The sequence below is a fragment of the Cnephaeus nilssonii genome (assembly GCF_951640355.1).
Source record: "Cnephaeus nilssonii genome assembly, chromosome: X".
Lineage (NCBI taxonomy): Eukaryota > Metazoa > Chordata > Mammalia > Chiroptera > Vespertilionidae > Cnephaeus > Cnephaeus nilssonii.
This window is the reverse complement of record NC_137071.1, coordinates 125,853,839-125,870,003: the sequence shown is the minus strand read 5'-3', so window position 1 is coordinate 125,870,003 and position 16,165 is coordinate 125,853,839. Positions and strand designations below refer to the sequence as shown.

At 38.0% G+C, this 16,165-nt stretch overlaps 1 pseudogene across 1 annotated transcript; it reads right to left on the bottom strand.

Annotated features, from left to right (window-relative positions):
• Nucleotides 1-15,121: 15,121 nt before the first annotated feature.
• LOC307095454 (large ribosomal subunit protein uL1-like) lies at nucleotides 15,122-15,751 on the bottom strand (annotated as a pseudogene). Its single transcript has one exon. The product of its transcript is annotated as a large ribosomal subunit protein uL1-like (transcript).
• Between the last annotated feature and the right edge of the window lie 414 nt (nucleotides 15,752-16,165).

Sequence of the window (16,165 nt, the reverse complement as noted above, 5' to 3'; positions counted from 1 at the left end):
GCATGACAAAGGTTGTGTAACTGTTAAATAAATCAAGGAAAGCGCTTCAGCAGCTTGAATTTGGAGATTGAGGCAGCTTCTTAAGAGATGACATTATTTTAAAAGGGCAGGACAAAACCTTTCAGGCAGTAGAGATAGAAAGAACATGGTACATTTTTTTAAAGGTATAGATAATGTTTTACTATTTGTTTCCTATTAACATCATTTCAATTTCTTTATTGTCTAAAGTTTTACATATGTCTCCTTTTTTCCCAATCGACCCCCCCAGCCATTTCCACCCCGGGCAAGCCCCCACCACCCCAGTGTCTGTGTCCATTGGTTATGCTAATATGCATGCTTACAAGTCCTTTGGTTGCTCTCTAACCCCCCTCCCCTACCATTTGTCTCTGGATCTATTCTTGTTCATCAAATTATGTTGATCATTATATCCCACATATGAGTGAAATCATGTGATATTTATCTTTCTCCGACTGGCTTATTTCACTTAGCATAATAGAACATGGTACATTTTAAAAATTGCAAGTTTAATAGGGCAGATTATAGGCTGTGTATTAGCAATAATAAAGAAGGAAGTGACAGGGAAGGTGTCAAGCATGGGACTAAGTGTTGTTTGCCATGGTAATGGATTTGTATTGGTTAATGAAAGAGGAGGAAAGCCGTTGAAGAATTTTAAGTCATAATAATCTACCCTTCAATCTATAAAATAGCTATTACCCCACTTTACAGATGGTAAACCTAGTGCACTAAAACATTAAAAAACTTGCCCATAGCTATGTAGATAATGATAAAATGAACTTGAATTTGAATCTAGGCTTCAGGGTGCACATACTTAACCACTATATCATACCACCTTTCCAAGAATACAGGAAGAAAGTGTCAGGTTTAAGATGAAAAAAATGATGAGTTTAATTTTTGACATGTTAAGTTTGTAATACCTGAGAGGTATTCAATTGTCCTATAGGCAATTGGATAATGAATGGAGAATTTGGCCAAAATAAATAAATAAATAAATAAATCGGGGCTTGCTATTTAGATCTGAGTCAATCATGATAAGCTATAGAGTGAAAATTAGAAATCTGACAGTGAAACAGGGGGAACCCCCAAATCTATCAGATAGGCAGAGGAAAAGGATCCAATAATGTTGACTAAGAATGAGCAGCAAGATAATTAGGAAGAAAAGAAGAGAGTAGAGTAGAAATCAAAATAAAGAGAATTTCAAGAAGGAATATGTAGTTGACAGGGTCAGATGCTGCTGGGAGGTAAAATAAGTCAAAGATATAAAATTATCATTTGGAATTATGGGACTTATACTTCCAGTAGGGTGAAGAAGGCATACTTTTCCCTATTCTGTTGACTAAATATAGTTAAAAACCCTGACAATTATCTATAGAACAAAAATAAGACTGAAAGTTAGACAGAGAAAGGCAGGCAAACTAGAGACTTTGGGTTCCAAGGAATGACACAAAAGGAGTCCTTTGGGTTTACTCTTGCCTCATATATCCCAGATTGGGTGCATCAACAATAATGGGCACAGACCCCTTTTCCCAAAATAAAGCCCTAGAAAAGCCTGCTGCCTCCAGACAAAAGATCAGGAAAGGGGAAAAGTAACAAGACAGAAAACTCCAACCAAACACCACAGAAAAATATCTGTGGTCCCACTCCCCAACACTGTCAGCAAAGACCAAATCAGAAGGCTAGACTTTCACTCTGGTCAGGCTGTAATGAGGCACCCAACCCTACACCAATCCCTGCCAAGAAAATGTTAGAGAATGCTGAGTGGGAGCTGGGATTTTTATCTTCATCAAGAGTTAACAAGAACCCTGTTGCATGGTGTCACCAAAAATCATGTGGGGAGCTTGCACTTTCATTTCCACCTGAATGAGAGATCCCACCCTCTAGTTGTTGGAGTAATGTTAGTGGAAGCCTTGTGGAAAGTGTAAACTTTGAACAATATTCCCCCAGAATATCAGTGGAAGCCTGTGGAAAACTTGGATTTTAATTTCAGCATGGCAGTAACAAGTCATTACCTCTAAAACAAAATAAATAAGATCCAGAGTCTCATAACAAAATACCCAAAATGTTCAGGTTTCAATAAGAAATGACTTTTCACATCAAGAACCAGGATGATCGTCACTGGAATGACAAAAAAACTATCAACCAACACCAGTAACAAGATGACTCAGATGTTAGAATTATAAAAAAATGTTTAAAATTAACTATCATAAAAGCGATTTAATAAGCAATTACAAACGTACTTAAAACAAAAATAGAAAACGTCAGCAAAGGAATAAAAATTCTTATCAAAGATACAATAAACAAATTAAAAAACTCAGTGGATGGGCTCAAATCAGAATGGAGAAGGCAGAGAAAAAGAATCTGTGAATTTGAAAATAGAGCAAAAAAAAAAAATACCCAATGTGAATAATAAACTAAAAAAAGGAAGTCAGAAAGAGCCCCAATAACTTCCATGTCATTGGAATTCCAGAAGGAGAGGAAAAAATGGGTGGAGTTGAAAAAGTATTTGGAAGAAAAATGGCCAAAATTTCCCCAAATTTGGCAAAAGACATAAACCTACAGCTTCAAGATGCTAATTGAATTCAAAACAATATAAAGAAATCCATGCTAAGACATATCATAGCCAAACTTCTGAAAATTAAAAACAATCTTGAATGCCACCATAGGTAAATTATGAATTTTAAAAATATTTAAATATTTGTATTGCTTTTTTTAAAAGAGAGAAACATGCATGTGAGAGTGGAACATGGATGAGCTGCCTCCTGCATGCCCACTACTGGGGATCAAGCCCACAATGAGGCATGTACCCTGAACTGGGAATCTAACCAGCAACCTCTTGGTACACAGGATGACGCTCAACCAAGTGCTAATGAAGTGCAGGGTGTGGTTACAGTTGGAGCAGAAAAGAAACTCACCAAAATTAAAGAGTACAAGGAACTGTGGGACCACGGGTCTAAATGGATTAGTGACCTTTGAAGTCTCCTAAGGATAACAGTGATGCTTGCATGAGAATGGGATAGATTAGGAGTGGGATCTAAAGTTTTTAATAAATGTGGAAGAATGACCAGAAGGTTTTCTACATGGTATTGAACACCTGTTGAAGATACAAAACTTAGAAGAGGATAATTTTTGCAAGATGAATAATTCTTCAGAAGCAACAGCAGAGAATTAGAAAGATAGTTGATAATGTTGCCTATGACACACTTCAGAAGGACTTAAGAAGTGATGCTCTTAGATGAGTCATTCGTATATTTGTTCATTCATTCATTCATTCATTCATTCACTAAATAATTATAGATCACGGACCATATATCCTGGTCTGTCTGGGGACAGTGCTGGTTAATGCATATGTTACTGATATAATTGTTAAGAAATGGCCCTGTCATGATCAAAATGTTCCAGTTTGGATAAATTACATAGTCAGTGTAGTTGTAGAGCACTTATGACCTGGTTGAGAAGAAAGATCTTTGTTGGCTCCTTATTCTGTATTCTATCATATTTGATATGTGGTCATTTGCGTGTTTGGGGGTGGTCACTCATCTATTGAGCATCCATCAAAGTCTAGTATCATCAGCCTTATTTCTCCATTGGTTGAAAAAATATCAAGACCCTCAGATATGTTCTGATTATACAATTTCCCTGAGTTCCTAATCCCATGAGTAGGGAAAAGAAACAGCCTGGCGTGGCTAACACTCTGTGAGCTCTGCTTTGTATTTTCTTAATATGTTTTAAAACCAGTCCTTAACAATACATTTAGAAATATGGAGCTGGATTAACATCAAACACACTAATCAATAGTCTGTAAAATACTTTAAAACTATTTTGAAAGTTAAAATTATATTTGGCAGTTTCCAGTATTGTGGAATTTCTTCCAGTCTTTATTTTCACTTACTCTCCTTCCACCTCTGCAAAAACAAAACAAAACAACAACAAAAAACAAAAAAACTTCAGTCCCCCCCTTTCTGACCTTGTAATATATTTAATGCCTGCATCCTACAATTTAATTTATCTTTAGTAGTTTCTATATTTTGTTTTCTTCCTTTGGGAATTTTGCACCTGCTATTTTCTTTGCCAGGAACATCTTTCCATCCCTTTCCTCGCGCTCTCTTATTGCCTTGTGTTTTTTAAAATATATTTTTTATTGATTTTAGAGAGGAAGGGAGAGGGAGAGAGAGATAGAAACACCCATGATGAGAGAATCATCCATCAGCTGCCTCCTGCACGCCTCCTACTGGGGATTGAGCCCACAACCTGAGCATGTGCCCTGACCGGAATCGAACCCAGGACCCTTCAGTCTGCAGGCCTAGGCTCTATCCATTGAGCCAAACTGGCTAGAGCAAGCGCTTACCATTTTAAAGTTAATCAGGTTATTGAAGATTGGAAGACCAGACACTTATTTTTTATCGAATTCCTGAGGATTTACGATATATTAGATCATGTGATCTACAAATAGAGATAGTTTACTTTTTCTTTACAATCTGGATGCTTTACATTTTATTTGTTGATTTTATTTTTTAAAATATATTTTTATTTATTTCAGAGAGGAAGGTAGAGGGAGAGAGACTGATAGAAACATCAATGATGAGAGAGAATCATTGATTGGCTGCCTCCTGCACACCCCTACTAGGGATCAAGCCCACAACCTGGGTATGTGCTCTAGACCGGAATCAAACCCGGGGACCCTTCAGTCTGAAGGCTGACGCTCTATCCACTGAGCTATACCAGCTAGGGCTCCTATTGCCTTGTTAATTACTACTTGTTCTTTAGTCCTTTCCTTAGCCCTCACCTCTGGGAAGTCTTTTCAGCCTCCAGGAGGCATAAAAGTGTCCCCTCCTCTATGTTCCTATAACAGGATATGTTTCACTCCATGAAATCCTTTATCCTACGACTGTAATTGTGTGTTTAGTTGTCTGTGTCTCAGACTCTGAACTTCATGAAGCCAGGGACTGTGCTCGTTTATAATTGTATCCCCAGCACCATGTAGAGTGCTTGCTACAGAGCAGACACTCAATAAATATATCTTGAATGAATGAGTGACCAAAATTTCTAAACCAAACGATTTAAAACATTGCTTTGCAACTATGAATATACAAAGAGGATCATGGAGCTGAATATTTTAAATGAGAACTAACGTGGAAAATCCAAGCCTTTTGGTAGCCAAATTCACTTGCTGGAGCTGTTTTCCCCACCCACATGAACATCTCCTTTGAGAGAGCAAATTAAGTATCATGCCTCACATCTCTCACAGCCTCACATAGCATGAAATACATAGAAGCATCTCAAAAAATACATTTCAATTTGTAGATGATGCCAGAGCATCATTTTGGCTGCATGCTATTTGATGTTTTTTCCATTTAATTAATTCAGATAATGAGACGAATAACCCATTTCTCTTTTGCTATGATGGCCCAGCCTTTCTTCCAGGTGTTTCTCTCTCTCTCCTTTTTTAAATCACCCATTTCAGTATCTACCCATTTCCCATTCCTGGAGATATGGGTGCAGGTGAGGAATTGCATTTGGTTCTAGTGTCTCTTTGTCCCTATTCTCCTCAGTTCTGGACACACACAGAGAGTGACTGTATGAGGATGAGTACAGATTCCTGGTCTAAAAACCCAGATCCCACAGTAATTCACTGGGCAAATGCCTCTCCTTTCTGAGCCAGTGTCTTTACCTGTCAAGGGGAGGATTCAATTAGCTGATTCCTTAGTTCTAAAATTTATCTGATTCTCTCCTTTGTAGCTTTATTTCTAACCACACAATATGTAGCTGTCCCTGGGGTCTCCAACTTACATCAAATTCTGTCACGCCTCCAACTTGAATCATAGCAAATAGATCCCTGGGAAACATCCCAATGTATGAATTATTAATGTTCCCACCACACAGCCTCTGTGTGAATATTTACTTATATCACTGGGTATCTAATCCTAACAACAAATCATCATTTGAATGGTTTACTATTGTTTTCTATTCTTCTCAGTGATTCTGTTCATGTCTTCATTTCACCTTGAGGATTGTGTAATTCTTTCTTTCCTTGAGACTGTGACACCAAATAGCAAAGAAAATGTCAACATCTGAATCCAACCTTTAATGTTTTGCTACTATTGCCTTATAAATTGTTGCATTTGTTCCTCTACTCTCAATCCTCCTTGCCTCAGATCCCCTAATCCAGTGGTTTGTCTTTTGTTCTACCCACTCCATAGCTGGAGCAGCTATAATCACAGTTCTGCTGAATGCGGTCTTTAATATGCTCACTGATCTAGTTATTTCTCAAAGGGGAAAAAACCCTACCCGATATCTCAGCTCTGTACTAAGGGGTTTGATCAGCAGCTGTTGCATCCTTCACCTTCTCTCTGGTCTTGGCTATCCAGTATTGCACTCATTCTCACCCTTTCATAAGTTCCTCTTATCTCCCCTTCCCTCCCTCATACTTCTCCCTCTTTCCTTTCCCACAACAGTCACTGCAGGTTTGATTTCAGCCAACACTTTTCTCTGCTTATAGGTTGAAATAGATGTTTATATCCTTGGAAATCTTTTGAGCTAACCACTTCTTTAAAAATGTATTTTTATTGATTTTAGGGAGAAAGGAGAGAGAGAGAGAGAGAGAGAGAGAGAGAGAGAGAGAGAGAGAGAGAGAAATGATGAGAGAGAATCATCAATCAGATGCCTCCTGCACACCCCACACTGGGGATCAGCCCGGGCATGTGCCTTGACCCAGAATCGAACTGTGACCTCCTGATCCATAGGTCAGTGCTCAACCACTGAACTATGCTGGCTGAGCGAGCCATCCACTCTTTATCACTTCAACTGGGGGTGGGTGGCACAACATTAATACATTAATTTAGTTGAGGATGTAAAGATGATTTGACTTTGGGTGATGGACACACATGCAATATACAGATCATGTATCATAGAAATGTATACTTGAAACTCATATAATCTTTTTAATTTTATGTCACCCCAATAAATTTAATTAAAAATAAATAAAAAAAGGTTTGATAAAGTCAAGCTGCGGGAAACAGAATGGAAGTTCTCTGGCTTGTTACAAACCATTCTCTGTACTGCCTCACAGATTGGAAACAGGGAGATTGAGTATATGCCTCATTTCTTATTTCTATCGGATGGGGGGGTGCCAATTTCAACTAGTATTTGCTTTTCTGTAAGGAGGGGTGTCCCAGCCAGCTCAGTGGGGGCCCTAGTATGATACATTCAATTCCAAGTAATGTGGGGGAGCCTGATTTGAATGTCACCGAGTAACATGCAGCAAATTATTTGCATGTTGGATGGAAGTGCCCTTAGGAGATACAATCTGGACCAGCCTCCTGTCTGCTCTACTTGGCTATCCATTTAAACCAACTAATAAACATTACTCTTCACCAAAGTGACATGACAAATGTTGATGACATATAGTCATCTAATTTGTAAAAAGAAAAAAAAACAGGCAGCAACAGTGAAAGGTAAGTTGAGTAGTAAGAGGGTAAGGGGTTGTATTTCTTTTGACAACCCATATCAGGGCAAATCAGCATGTTTGTTGCTGTAAGGAATAGGAGTTTTCATGAAGCTTGCCTTGATCTAGAATATTCTTTCACTCCTTATCTTAGGTTCCTGCAGTTCAAAGACTGGAAAATGTCATGCTTCTCCTCCCCTAGCTTCTGCTCCACAACACACACACACACACACACACACACACACACACACACACACACACGTAACTGGGATCTATATAAGTTCAAATTTCCTTAAAGGGGAAAAACCCATCATGAGTTTACTCTGGCACTCCTCATTGGCATGGTACTCATTCTGGGCAGTAAATAGGTCAAACTGAGGAGAAATTTCAGGATCTAACACCAAACATTATACATTTCTCTAGGATGAGGTTGAGGGGATTAGTTGTGGGATATCTCTGAGAAAACTGAGATACCCCACAACTTGTCAGATTCATGGACAGGGGTGAGCAAGCAGTTTGTGATCTCTATGTCCCCAGGCTGCCCACCTCTCTGACCTTCTGGTAAAGCAGGGGAAGAAAAAAGATAGTAAGAAATGATTTCCTCTGCTGAGTCCAGATCTCTTTTTCTACTCTCTATCACACCTACACCAATCAGTCACCTTCACAGGAAAAAATTTGTGCTAATGGCCTGGCAGAATTGGGAAGGCAATATCTCCTTCTAACTAACTAGATCTAACATAGTGGGAGCAGCCTAGTGTACATGGTTTAAGACAAAGATGACTTGTGTTTAAATTCTGGTTCCATCATGTTCTTTGCAGTGTGATCTAGATCAAATTGCTTAATTCCTTGTATCTCCATTTGATTATCTGTAAAATAATATGGCAATATTAGTACCAACCTCATTGGGGGTGTTGAGAGGGTTAAATAATGTAATACATGTCACAACCTAAGAAACCTGCTTTGTAATTCATAAGCACTATATGAGAGTTTGCTACCATTATTCCTGGAAAGAGCACTAAAACTGAAGTCAAACTGATCTTCATAATTTATAAGTCACTTCACCTTCCTGTCCTCAGCATTATTACCATAAAATTGGAGAAAGGACTTGTCTCACATCCTCTGACTGCGTTATTTCACTTAGCATAATACTCTCCAGGTCCCTCCATACTGTCTCAAAGGGTAATCCTTTTGGGAATGAAATGAAATAAAATATATCAAACATCTGGCAATTAAAAGGCCTTCAATACCTGGAGAATTCTTTTTTTATTCCCCTATCTTTTACTTCTTACAAAAAAACACCTATGCTTTAAGCCCTGGCAAATCTCATGCCCTTAAGCTTCAACATCCTTTCACTAAGAATTCTAAAATCAAGTGATCTCTGCCAACTCCAGTCCATTTCCATTATTTATTTAGGTAATGCTATTATTGCTGCCATTTATTATGCATCTATTGAAATGGTACTGCAGTGGCTGCTGAATGGGGCTATGCCACCTACTCTGAGAAATCTTCACCAACACCCTCCCCTGCCCCCAGTCAGTTATTTTCTCTGTCTCCCACAATACCCTATGCATGCTTCTACCTCTATTACAGTTTGTTGAATGAGTTAGTGATGAAAAAAAGACAGAAAGACAAGAAGAAGCTTATCTCAGGCTCCAGAATATGCAGACATAACCCTCCATTAATGACTAATGGAATTAATGATTAAGCCACACTACCTTGCCTAATTTTATCCATAAACATGATCCATGTTTGTTTCTGTTTGATTTTCAAGGTGAAATTGTGGATTAAGTTGGATGCTGATTCTTATTAAATAGATATTTATGATACCCATTCTTTGCCAAGCTCTATGCTACTAGGCACACTGGAATTATAAAGATAAATAAGACATAATTGTTCCCCTCAATTAGCTTAGATTCAAGCTGGGGAGCTGAGAGAGACATGTGAAGAGAAGCCTAAAGATACCAGTCAGTGGAATGTTGTGAGGAAGAGTGTAGTCTTGGGGATCACATGGAACCTTGTCTCCTCAACTTACTAGTAATGAACAAGTTATTTAGCCTTATTGAGCCTCATTTCCTCATCTATAAAACGAGGCTGCTAATAAAAGTACTTAGCTCTGGGCTTCTTGGGAGGATTAAATGAGATTATGCATTGCTTACATGATACCTAGGTACACAGTAAGCACTAAATAAGTGTTAGTCACTAGTGTCAAGGTTTGATATAAATACTGAGAATTCCAGAGTCAAGAGGCAAAGATATCAACGTAGGCTGGAGATCAAGTCAGTGAGACTCAATTTTGCGAGGTGAAATTTTATTTAGGCCTTAATTAAGAGAGTTATAAAGCAAAGGATACTGTGTGTGCAAAGGTGTGTTGACACAACGTACATATTGGAGGTGAATGAATATACTACTGTGAAGGAGGCAGCTCATACAAGGGAGAATTGGGCAACAACAGGAGGGAAAAACTCTAGGAAAAAAGTACATTCACAAGATGTTCAAATCCTCAATCTACCATTTCTAGCTGTAAGATTTTATTTTATTTTATTTTATTTTATATTTTATTTTATTTTTAGCTGTAAGATTTGAGACAAGTTAGTTAACCTCTTTGTATTCCAGTTTCCTCATCTTTAAAATGGACTTGCCCTGGCTTTCTTCAATCTTGTCCCAATCCCATTCAATCTTTTTAGAAGTCATTGTTTTAAGGATTTTATGTGAAACAACCCATCTAATCCTCACAATGAACTGATCATGAAGATGCTACTAATATACTCTTTTTTTTGTGAGGAAACTGAGACAGAGGTGTTAAGTAACTTAAGAATGTCACACAGATATAGCTAAGTGGTAGAGACACAATTTGAACACAAGCAGTTTGTGTGTTTTTGTTTTTTATTTGGAGGCCAAGGAGAAAGCAAGAAAGATGTCAGATTACTGAAAGAAAAACGCTTACAAATCAAGATCATCAGTTTAGGTCTAATTTGTATTGGCTGATGCAACTGACTAATTACCCTACCCCTTAGCTAAATGAATAATAATAATAACAGCTACATCAAAGAACATCAAGGTCCTATGAGCTAGGCACTGTATTAAGTTCTTTATAAGTATACTTTATTGCCACAGAAACCCTAAAAGGTAGGTATTGTTATTCTCCCCAGTTTACATAGGAGGAAATAGAAACAGTTAATTCATTTGCCCAAGTCTCACATAGCAGAACTGAGATTTGAATTGAACCAAGCTGGTCCCAGATACAGCTTAGTCATAAGACAAGAGAGTTAACAATTGAGGGGTTGGGCTTTGGGGATACCTTTGAAAATAAAACAAAACACAAACTACTAATATGGAAGAAGACAAAGCTGATTTCTTGTTTTATGATTTTTATGGTTTCATAGTCCATTTCCCTTTATTGATTACATATCTGACATTCCCTTATCTATATACCTGGGAGCATCTTAATATTTGTCTCAAATGAATAGTGTTATAGGAGACAAGCATATGAGAGGGGATCATCTCTACAGGAGATTGGAAGCTGCAAAGAATCAAGTCATAGTGCCACTGTAGACTCCTTCCTGGCACCTCTTTCATACCTACACATTAGGGTTATTGTAAATGGGCTTGGTAGGTTTAAAGCTTTGAAGGGTATCTATTGAGGTGCTTCGTTTTTTCCCTAGTGTAACATCTTGTCAGCTCTCTAAAGACAGCCTGGCAGCATTCAGTTGGTACCTTATCTTTACAAAAATAAAGGAAAATACATCCACTGCTTTTCCTCTTGTTGGAATAAATAGGAAGAGTAGTTGGGGGGTAGTTTGAGGTTCATATATACTCAAGAACTTAAAGTCTGGCTATTTGCAGTCCATGCTATTGTTCTTTTATATTCTGTTTAAGAAGCTTGAAAGGACACAGCCCATGGAAGAACAAATAAACTAAGATCTTAAGTTTATTAACTAGTAACCTCAGGAAAGCTGAAAACTTTCTTTTAGTCCATTTTGGTTTTTGGTTTCTGATGTACGAACCATACTTAGAGCCCCATAACACTGATTAGATGAATCCTACATGCCCCTCTTTCAGTGATGTGAATTATGAACCTTGCTATAAATTTGTAAATTAGTTCCATTGTTTCCAGCAAATTATTTTAGTTATGAAGTTCATTATCACTTGAATCCAATGAACAGAAGCTATAGTTCTTTAACCATTCAGTCATGCATTGCTTAGTGACAGGGATATGTTCTAAAAACTGTCATTAGGTGATTTTATCATTGTGTAAACATCATAAATTTCACTTATACAAACCTATATGGTATAGCCTATTACACACCTAGTCTATATGGTATAACCCAGTGGTCGGCAAACCGCAGCTCGCAAGCCACATGTGGCTCTTTGGCCCCTTGAGTGTGGCTCTTCCACAAAATACCACATGCGGGCACGCACGTGCAGTGCGATTGAAACTTCGTGGCTTATGCGCAGAAGTCGGTTTTTGGCCTGGGCGGGTCTATTTTGAAGAAGTGGCGTTAGAACACTCAAAGGGCCAAAGAGCCACATGTGGTTCGTGAGCCGCGATTTGCCGACCACTGATATAACCGATTTCTCCTAGGCTACAAACCTGTAGGGCACGTTACCATACTGAATATGACATGCAATAATAGCACAATGTATTTCTGTATCTAAACATACCTAACTTAAAAAAGTTATAGTAAAATTATGCTATAAAAATAAAAAATGGTACAGCTGTATAGGGCACTTATCATGAATGGATCTTGCATGACTGGAAGTTGCTCTGGGTGAGTCAGTGAGTGAGCGGTGAGTGATTGTGAAGGCCTAGGGCATTATTATACACTACTATAGACTTTATAAACATTAAGCGACACTAAATTTATTTTAAAATTTTTTTCTTTTGGTGCATGAAATGATGCTCAACCAACTGAGCCACACAAGCCAGAGCTAAAATTTTATTTCTTTAATAATAAGTTAGTTTATTATAACTAACTGTTCTCTTTATAACTGTTCTACTTTATAAACTTAAAAAATTTTAAACTTTTTGACTCTTGTAATAATGTTTATCTTAAAACACAAACACATGTACAGCTGTACAAAATATTTTTTCTTTATATACTTATTCTATATGATTTATTTTATTTAAAACAAATTTATTTTTTACTTTTTAAATGTGTTTGTTAAAAACTAAGATAAAAACACACATTAGCCTCGGTCAGTGGTCGGCAAACTCATTAGTCAACAGAGCCAAATATCAACAGTACAACGATTGAAATTTCTTTTGAGAGCCAAATTTTTTAAACTTAAACTTCTTCTAATGCCACTTCTTCAAAATAGACTTGCCCAGGCCGTGATATTTTGTGGAAGAGCCACACTCAAGGGGCCAAAGAGCCGCATGTGGCTCGCGAGCTGCAGTTTGCCAACCACGGGCCTAGGTCTACACAGGGTTGGGATCATCAATATCAATATCTCTACATCTTGTCCCACTGGAAGGTTTTTAGGGGCAAAAACAGACAGAACTGTCATCTCCCATAGCAATGCCTTCTTCTAGAATACCTCCTGAATGACTTGCCTGAGGCTCTCTTTGAGTACGTGTCACTCTTTTCAGAGGTATGCCCATGATGGTTTGCTTAATTTTTCTGTCATCATAGATTTGCTTTAAGCAGATAATGCAACATGACATTCCTCTCCATTAATGAAAACCTTTCCATTTTAGAGTCGATGTTTTCAAACATTTTAAGGAGTTTGTTGAGATCCGCCAAAAATTCTGCTAAACCCACCACTGTGAATTTTCTTGAGGATTATTCTTTTTCTTCTCCTGTAGTTTCATTTTCTCTTCCCTCTTCTTTAGCCATGTGCTCCTGTTTCATTTTCAACAACTCATTAGTCAATTCCTCAGAAACCACATCAAGGAGCTCATCAATGTCATCCTCACCCACAACCAGGTTAAAGCTGTTTGCCATCTCAACCATAGCTTTGTTGATGTTTGCAACTTCCTCATCCTTGGAATATCCTATGAAGGAATGTATGAACCTCTTCAGTGTCTTCTTTCGGATGCCATTCATACATTCTTTGGTCACATTACCCCAAACCCAAGCAAGGTTCTTGATGCAGTCAGAGATGTTATTATTTCAGAATTGCATTTTTCTCAGTGTCTTCCTCAGTTGCAACAATAGCCTGGGCAAAGGTCCTCTTTAGTAGGAAGCCTTAAAACATTCTATAACTCCTTGATCCATTGATTGAACAAAAGAAGCAGTTTTGGAGAGAGGAACACTGCTTTGATGTTGGTATATAGATCACCAATAAAATTAGGATATCTGGGAGCATTATCAACAACAAACAAAGTTTTGAAAGATATGTTATTCTCCAATCAGTACATCTCCATTTCACTGGTATAGCAACTCAGGAGATATCTTGGAAGAGGAGATGGGCCATCCATGGCTTCTTATTGCTCCTATAGTACATTGGCAGTGTGTGTGAGAGATAATCATTGACCGCTGGGGATTGAGCCTGCAAGCATGGCATGTGCCCTTGGCTGAAATCGAACCTGGGACTCTTCCGTCCACAGGCCAACATTCTATCCAAACCAGCTAGAGCCCCAAATATCTTTAGCTGACTTCACATTAGCACTCACAGACTTACTACTCTCTTTTACATTATGTAATGAGTGATAATTCTTGAATCATTTATACCACCCAGAACTAACAGTAAATTCAAAACCATAATTGGGTCTAGCCTTTCTTTCCACACCATAAACAAACTTTTTCTTTGGCTGTGATCATCATGATGCAGAGAGGGATATGCTTCTGTGTCTGATCTTCAATTGAGGTCATTAGTAGTTTCTCCATGTCTAATATAGGCTCTTCTTGAATTTTTGTTAGTTTTGTTGCTTTCAATGAAGCAGAGGCTTTAATAGCTTCTGTCGCTTTGTTCTTGTTCTTCAAGATCAAAGCTCTGGTGGCATGGGACATGCCTGACTGGAGAGCAATAACCATCACTGATTTTCCACTTCGTAGTCCTTAAACACCTTTAATTTTATTTTCAGGTCAATCACTTGATGTGGCCTCTTCCTGTCAACATTAGCAGCAGATTTTGTATGCTTAGGGACCATGATGAACAAAACAAGAAGAGATTAAATCAAGCACAAGAGAAAATGTTGCAATCAAGAGATGCAGTAAACACAAGATGAATGGGGCTGCTGCCAGCATAACATGGCATACTGTTTAACTTTTAAAAAAAATAAATAGAAAGGGTACACTCTAAAATAGTGATAAAAGTATAGAATTAAAAATACATAAACCAGCAATATAGACATTTATCATTATTAAGTTCTAGGTACTTATATAATTGTATTGCTGTATTTTTATATGACTAGCAGAGCAGCAACACACCGGCATCAACACAAACACAAAAGTAATGCATTGTGCTATAACATTACAATGGCTATAACATCACTGGGTGACAGGAAGTTTCAGCTCTATTATAATCAATGGGACCACTGTCATGTATGGGGACCATCATAAATAAAATGTCATATGCAGTGCATGTGTATTAAGAAATATATGTCTATTTTATTTCTATAATATATGAATTTGCACATATGTGAAGAATAAAACACTATTTTTTTCATCAGAAACACTCATATATTCTTTTTTTTTTTAATAGTAGCAGTATGGTTTACTAAGCTGTGCCTTTGTACAGGTGCTGGGGCTTGCCCATGGTGCTCTTGATGTTTAAAGCCTGGACATTCTGCCAGTTCTTTTTGAGCAATGACACCAGGAAATTGACAGCTAAGTGGATAATGTGCACAAGTTCATCATCTGTCATCTTCACCTGGCCAACAGCCACTGCCAGACACAGCACCTTCTTCATCTAGCACTTGATTGTGGATTTCACTTCATTAAGTTTGGCCAACATGTTCTCATTGTGGGTCAGCAAGAAAGAGAACTTGCCAGTCTTATTCAGGCCTTGGCCCAGGATTCCTGGGATCTGCTTGATCACAGATTTTGAAGCCAAAAAGGCATCATACTTCTTGGCCAGCTTCTTGACCAGTTTCTTATTTTTGTTGAGTTTCTTTAACACCTCCATATCCATTGCCTTGGCTTCATCACAGTGCTGCTGGTCCCCCAGAACACATGTATTGAAGCCTGATGGTGTCTGAGAGAAGCGTTTTTCCTTCTGAGGGTCATAGTTCTTCAGGTTGATCTTCAGCTCCACCATTTCCAAAAACTTATCGTACTTGTGCTGGTTCCGGTGCAGGACTTTCCACACTGCCTCATAGAAGGTATCATAACAGACTTTGCTGCTCATGGCCCCCAAAACTGGAAAAGAGTCAAAGATTGTTTCTGTAGCAATTATCACAGCTTCATTCCTTCCTCCCTCTGACTTTCAGTATTTCTGGGGAAAGGGGGGTAAAAGGATAGGGAAACATTGGAAAGCAAAACAAATATAGTCTCTGCTTTCCCCTACCAGGAGCTTATACTCTAATAACAAAGACAGGTATTAATTAATCACACAGGCAAATCGAAAAGTCCAATTTTGAAAAGTGCTGGGAAGGAAAACTTCCACATGTTGTGAGAGAATAATATGAAGGCCTAATTTAGACTGGTAGACAAAGTAAGGCTTCTCAGGGAATTTCTATGTATTAGAAATCTGAATAATGAATAGGAGTTAAGTAGATGAAGACTGAAGAAAAGGAAGAACACTTCAAGCTGAGCAAACAGT